Genomic DNA, 7,600 nt, shown 5'->3' on the forward strand with positions numbered 1-7,600 from the left:
TTTTTTGCAGGTGGATGTACAGTTGTTCCAGAACTTTTGCTGAAAATGCAGTCTTTGCTCCATTGTACTGACTTTGTTCCTTAGACAAAGATCATTTGACTATATTTATTTGGGTCTATTTCTAAGCTATGTAATCTCTTCCACTGATCTATTTGTCTTGTTCTTTCATCAATATCATACTGTTTTCATTTCTGCAATTTTATAGTAAGTCTTGAAGTAGGGCAGCTTCAGTCCTCCCACTTTGTTCTTCTCCATAAAAATTGTGTTGGCTATTCTTGGTCATTTGCCTCTCCATATAAACTTTAGAACTAGTTTATTGAAATTAACAAAATAACTTGGATATTTGTATAAAGAATAAAGAGAATAAAAATAGCCAACACACTCCTGAAGAAAAGGAATAAAGTGAAGTTATCTGCCCTGATAAATAGCACAATCTATTATAAAATTGTAATAATGAAAACAATATTAGATCAATTGACTGATAAAACAGAACATACAGCTCAGCTTCACTTATAAACTTAGGCCTGGTTGACTTTGAGCTGAGGGAAGCAAAAAAAAAAGACCTCCACAGACTACCTTATTGGTTAGATAATTGCCTAAATTCTAATTACTAAGATAAATCTCTTATTTTATATCACTGATATGGGTTCTCCTTCCCTGAGTAAACCCTGATACAAATAGCATGACCACATACTCAAGAGTATGTGGTCAAATGTTTTAGATAGCTTAAAACTAAAACTAAATAATACGTTTTGGTATGTGTCATGTTTATAATTTTTTTTTTTTTAAGAAAGTAAATGGCAAGCAAAATTCACCTCTGGGAGGGAGACAGGTATAGGAAAGTATAGGAAAGAAATACATTGGTGGATTCCATGGTCTCAGGAATGGCATGCATAAAGTTCTTAAGATGGGAGGGGGAATTCACTGGTGTTCATTTTATTATCATTTGCTTAATAATTTACAGGTATATTAAATAGTTAAAAAATAAAGTGCTGCGATAAGACAGTATGAAAATAAGAGTTAAGATATCAAAAATTCAACAGGAAAAGAATGCAGCATCCAGAGCATAATTTTCTGAACCAGCCCTAGGAAAAATACCCATCCTTAGAGATAGCAGAGGTTTGCAACATGAGCAGATCCAGAAGCAAGCCACAGTGTAACTGGAATAATTTAGGAGTAGAGCGTACCTTTATAGTATGCTGGGTGTATACCTGAATAGCTTATCTGTCCAGTAACTAAGGCTGCAACCAGTGAGGACTCCATTTCAGACAAAGTTGCAGCTGGTTCCTAACAGGGTTCTCACAGCCAAAGAAAAAATGGAATAACATCCCCTACATAATATTGTTCCATACAATACAAATGAAAACAAAAATGCTTCTATATATTTGTAGGAAACCCCTTCATTATTTCCTCATTCCATAACATAAAACAATTATCATTATTTGGAGACAATAGCTACTTAAAAATTAGAAATAAATCAAGTGAGAATCAAAACAGATTAAATATATCAAAAATCAGTAGTTTAAGAATTTTCAATTGACAGTATAATTCCAACAAAGATTAACAATACCAACAAAAGCTACATAATACCTTGAAATAAACTTAACAGGGAATGTGTAAGACCTATATAAGAAAAACTAAAACTACCACTGGACATAGAAGCCCTCATTAAATGTGGAAAAATATCACCTTACTAGTATGGCGTTCTCATTGTTGTAAAGATGTCAATTCTCCTCAAACTATTACATAAAATTAAATTTTTAATCACAATTCCTAATAGGATTTTTAAGAGGAAAGGAAACTAAGTTGATTCTTAAGTCTATGTGGAAAAGTAAGTCAATGAAAAGAGGTAACAAACTGTTAAAATGAAGAATAATAAGTATACATTTGTCTAACCAGATATAAATACTTATGACAAAGCTTCAGTGATGAAAACTGACCCTGATAATCCGATTAATGAAACACAAGAGTCAAGCAAAAGACCCAAGTGTATATGGAAATTTGTATATGGTAAATGAAGCATTTCAAACCAGTTAAGAAAGAAAAGCTTGCTTGGTAAATATTTTAACAATTTCTTGTCTATTTAGAGATAGAGTAGGAAATCAATCTCACAACATACATTACAATAAATTTCTGTTAACTTTAAGATATGGATACTAAAAAATCAAATATGTAAGAAAAAATGTGGGAACATTGTTTTAAATCTTAAATTAGGAAGGTCTTTCAATGCATGACACCAACCTTAGAAGCCATAAAAGAAAAGATTTAACTTTGTAAAAATTTTAAACTTCAACGTGACAAAAGATAACAAAAACAAAATAAAAAACAAGTGACATACTGGGAAAAACCACTATAACGTATTTTGATATGAATATTGATAATAAATATCTATAAAATAATAAATTAAAATGACCAACTAATGAGTTAAGAATATGAATAAAATAAGTATAAATAAATTTAAGCATTAACAAAGATTTCTAACATCACTAACAAACATATAAATGCAAAAAGAAAGCAACTGTAATGTAATCTTCCCTATGAGATTAGTAAATGTTTATAATATGAAGCACTGGCCAGAAAGCAGGAAGGAGTAGGGACACACACTTTTATATACAGGAGTAAAAGTTGGTACAGGTTTTTATAGAGGAAATTAGCAATACTTATCAAAATTCTGAGTATGTGTAGTTTTTAATTTTTAATATACACAGAAATAATTATGAAAAATAGGACAGATGCAGAAGAATTTCATTGCAGAATATTAACAGCAAAATGCTAGAAATAACATGTTTCCAACAGTACCCAAGTACCCAATTGTTTAAATAAATTACAGTACATTAGTGTCCTGGAAAATTATATAACTATTAGACTGGAACAGAATCACATATAACAACATGGAAAGATATCTACTATAGATTGTTAAGGGAGATATGCAGATTACAGAACAATATATATCATATGTTATACATGTCTATGCAGAAAAAAAATTCAAGAAAACATACCATATATGAGGAAGTCTGATTGTTTGAAGGGGAAAAATTTTCTTTCTAATTTTACATACTACTGCATTGTTTAAATATTTTACAAACTATATAAAGAAAATGTTTTCAGCTGGTCTAAAATTTAGAAAAAATTTTTCACATAATAAAAGTAGAAATCTAGGGCACAGTATATTATATCTAGTCCTCTGAGGTTATCATCTTTACTATCTTCATAAATAAAAATACTCATCTCTAGCATTTGAACTTCTTAAAGTAAATGACACTAACATAAGCTTAAACCTATCTCCTAGAATAGTGTAAAAGATAATTTTTAGGAAAATGGACAGCTAATTTTGTTAAAAACATATTTAGAAGAGTCCTAAGTAGACTACATTACAAGTATTTTCTTTATAGAAAATTTAGCCCATTACCATTAGTAAAAAAAAAAGGCTGTGAATACTTCTCTTTAATACATGGAAGTATATATAAAGATAAAATATCAAAAAAGCCCACTCTCCACCAAGATAAATCTTTCTTTAAAGTAGTTATGACACCTAAAATTATATGACTACCTCAGCAACTAGTTATTAAATGAATGGGATCCTCATCAGAGCTCAGGAATTCTTTCATTCTGGTCCCTTACCGAATGCACAGTGACTAGGAATCAATTGATGTAAAATAAATATTTGTGAAAGAGAGGAAGGAAGAGAGAGAGGAGGGCATGGAGGGAGGGAAGAAGGAAAGAAGTGGGTCACAATATTTCAGAATGATAATAAATGAAACAAAAATTTTTAAAGTAAAATGGTAGACAAACTCATGTGTAGATCTAAATCTATAACTATACTTAGTATACTTAGTATAGTTATGGACTAAACATTTCAATAAAAGACTAATATTGTCAAACTTGATTAAAACAAAAGTCCAACAAATATCATTTATAAGAGACATTTTAAGATATAAGGACAAAAAAGGTGAAGAGATAAAAGATGGGGAAAAAATGTACTAAGCAAATACTAACCAAAAGAATGCTAGAGTTGCTGTATTAATATTAGACAAAGCAGGGCTAGAACCAGAGTAAGGCAATCAAGTGCAAGAGCATCAGGGACTTGCAAGAGTGAGTGAGTCAGTGCCTCCTGAAAAGTGAGGCATCTAGGGGGAAAAATTTAAGGAGGCACTTACTCTTAGGGTCAGGCAACTGCAGTCAGCACGAGAGAGTGTCTCCCTCAATTCTGCACTCCAGTTCTGGCCCTGAAACAAAGTAGACACCAAAGCATAAAAAGGGATATTTCATGATAATAAAGGATAACAATATTAAATTTGAATGTGCCTAAAATAAGAGCTTCATAATATATAAAGCAATGACTGATATATTTAAAAAAAACACATGCAAAACAATAAAACTCACCATCACAGATGAACGTTTTAACAAACCACTCTCAGAGATTAGAACATGCCTTTGTCATCAAATGGCATTCTCTGCGTCATTGTGTCTTCAGTCATTGTTTTTTTTTTTCTTTTTAGGTGAGGCAACCCTTGGTTGACCTCACAGATTGCAAGGACCTTGTCAGTTTACAATCCCTTATTTTTTATTTTATTTATGCCTACAGCACCTGGTCTTCCTAGGTGGTCTCCCAGCCAAGTACTAACCAGGCCCGACCCTGCGTAGCTTCTGAGATCAGATGGGATCAGGCTTGTTCAGGGTAGCATGGCCTTAGACTTTAGTCATTTTCTTATAAGGAGAATAGTAATACTGGTTGAAGAGAACGCTTTACTTCAGTATGACCTCATATTACCTAATTACATGCGCAACAACCCTACTTCCAAACAAAGTCACATTCTGAGGTCCTGGAGGTTAGGACTTCAACACAACTTTTTCGGGGGGAACACAATTCAACTTTCAACAGATGTCTAAAAATGACATGTTATTATTTTGATTTATATTTATTAAATATGATTAGGGTTTATTTTCATGTTTACTGGGCATTTTTATTTTCTTTCTGTTAATTATCTATTTGTATCTTGTTTGATTTTTCAATCGGTCTGTAAATATTTATACTTTGAGGAACTCTCTGAAAAGTAAGGAAATTAATGTCTTGTACATCATATTTAATATTTCCTCAGTTTGTCATGTCTTTTGACCTCACATATATATTATGTGAATAATTTAAAATTCTATATAATCAAATTTCTCTTTGATTAGTTTAGTTATGCTTTACAGCTTCCAGATTTTAGGTTTTAATTTGAAATGCCTCTTCCACTCCTAAGTTAACAAATAAAACCACTTATACTTTTTGAATTAAATCTTCATCCATCTAGAATTTATTTTGGTATTAAGGTGTGATATCCCTTTGTACAGTTAATAATTTAAATAGCCAACTGTCCCAATAACAATTATTGAATGATCTATCTCTCCCTTTCCCGTCATTTTGAAAGGAATGCCACTTTCTTCCTTGGTTTATTTTTTATTTCCTCTGTAGTAGAAACTTGTTTTTATTTTTGTAGTTTTGTCACTTGTTTTAAAATGTAAAAAAGCTATTCTCTTGTTAAATTCTTTTCTCAAATATTCCAAATGAATTTTGTCATTTTTTAAACTATAAATTATCTTGCTGGCATTTTATTTGATATTGCATTGAATTTTAAAAAAAAAAGAACTGGTGTATCTAAAATAATAATCCCTTAGCACACAAATTATGGTCTCTAAATATCTCATCCTAATAAAACAAAGTAGGTCGCAGGTCTCCTTGGAGGAATGGCTAATTATGAGGTTAAATAAATAAATAAATAAATAAATAAGAGTATCCTAAGGCATCTTTTCAGAACAAGCAGCAAGGAAATAAGTAAAGCCTACTAGGGTTGTGTCAAAAGCACTGGAGAATGGATTTGAGGAAGCTGCCACTGGCCGAAGTTAAGAAAATCTAAATACCAAAAGGATAACAATTACAATAGATTGGCACATATAATACCATAAAACAACAATATTTGTAAAAACAACAACAAATTAATTGGTCACCATAGGAGGATACTAGCAAGCTAACTGATTATTTTTAAAAGTAGAAAGTAAAGAGAATGAATCAAGAATTACTCTTGTCTTTCTACATAATCTATACCATTGGGTAATCAAATAGCAAATGAGAGAAGTTTCTCTTTATAAATATATTCCAGCGAACAACAACAAAAAAGAATGGAAATCAGAATATCATTGTTTTTCAATGCTTAATAAATTAATGAACTTGGGTATTAATCATTAACAAAAAGAGAGGCAACTGTACATTATTTGCCTTCCTAATGGAAAAACACATGAACAAAGACAAAATAATTTTGTGAGGAAAAAAAAGAACCTAAATTAGATGAAACCTTCATATTCAACTAGCAATTCACACTAACTATAGACACAAACATGTTTATACCATGGAGATATCATCATAAAATTCAGACTGTAGGAAACGTTAAAAGACAAATAATTTATTTTTTAAAAACTGCAAGTTGAAGACCTTATTTGAATTCTAATTCAAAGGAGTAAACTGGAAAACTATATGACATTTAGGAAGCAATTGGACATTTGAGCACTGACTGGATTCTTAATAGAAGAAAATTATTTTTATTATTTCGGTTTTATAATATTGTGTGTGTTGAAAAATTATTTTCAGAAATACTTATATTTAAGAATAAAACAATAAATCTATTTGTGGCAAAGTAGTATGAGATGGGAAATGCATAGAGATGAATATAAAACGTGATTAGTCACTGGTGGATAATTACTGAATCTGGATGAGGTATTTCGTAATTCTCTCTACTACATTTAAACTTTTCTATAATAAGTTTATTGAGTTTTCCTATGCAAGAATGTTGCCTTTTCATTTACTTATATATGTTGTTCTACTCTTAGAAGAATTCGAAAGCTTTCCTCTTTTATCCTTAAATGTATTTCTATAAATTTTATCTTTTTGTTTGGTACCGTATACTGTAAATGGGATCTTTCCTGCTATATTTGTTCTAACTGGTTGTTTGCATAAAAGAAAGCTATTTTTGTACAATTAAATAAACCCCGTATTCAATTCTTATTGTTTCTCAGATATTTTTATTATGCTGATTTTTCTATGTATATAATTGCTACAGACCGAATGTTTGTATCCACTTCACCCACTACTTGTCACCCTCGCCCCGTTCATATGCTGAAACCTAATCCCCAATGTGATGGTATTAGGAGGCTGGACCTTTGGGAGGTGGCTAGATGGTGAGGGTTGAGCCCTCATGAATGGAACTGGTGCCCTTAAAAAGAGATCCCAGAGAGTTCTCTTGTCCCTTCTACCTTTCTTTCTGTGAAGACACAGAGAGAAGACAGCTGTCTATGAAACAGGAAGCATGCTCTCACCAGACACCACATCTGCCAGTACCTTGATCTTGGAATTCCCAGCCTCCAGTACTGTGAGGAATAAATTTTTGTTGTTTATGAGCCACCCAGTCTATATTTTTTATAGCAGCCTGAACTAAGACAATAATCATATAATTAGAAAACAAAGATAAATATGCCTCTTTATTCTTTCCGCAAATTTATACCTTTTATTTTATTCTTTTTCACTGGCTGTTAATTCCAGAGCAATTTTATAAAATAGTTGTAAATG

The 7,600-nt window shown here is 31.2% G+C and overlaps 1 pseudogene; it reads right to left on the reverse strand.

Annotated features, from left to right (window-relative positions):
- Window positions 1-4,576: 4,576 nt before the first annotated feature.
- LOC120596647 (uncharacterized) lies at window positions 4,577-4,695 on the reverse strand (annotated as a pseudogene).
- Between the last annotated feature and the right edge of the window lie 2,905 nt (window positions 4,696-7,600).

Source organism: Pteropus medius, unplaced genomic scaffold (genome assembly GCF_902729225.1).
Source record: "Pteropus medius unplaced genomic scaffold, Ma_sr-lr_union100, whole genome shotgun sequence".
NCBI classification, from domain to species: Eukaryota; Metazoa; Chordata; class Mammalia; order Chiroptera; family Pteropodidae; genus Pteropus; species Pteropus medius.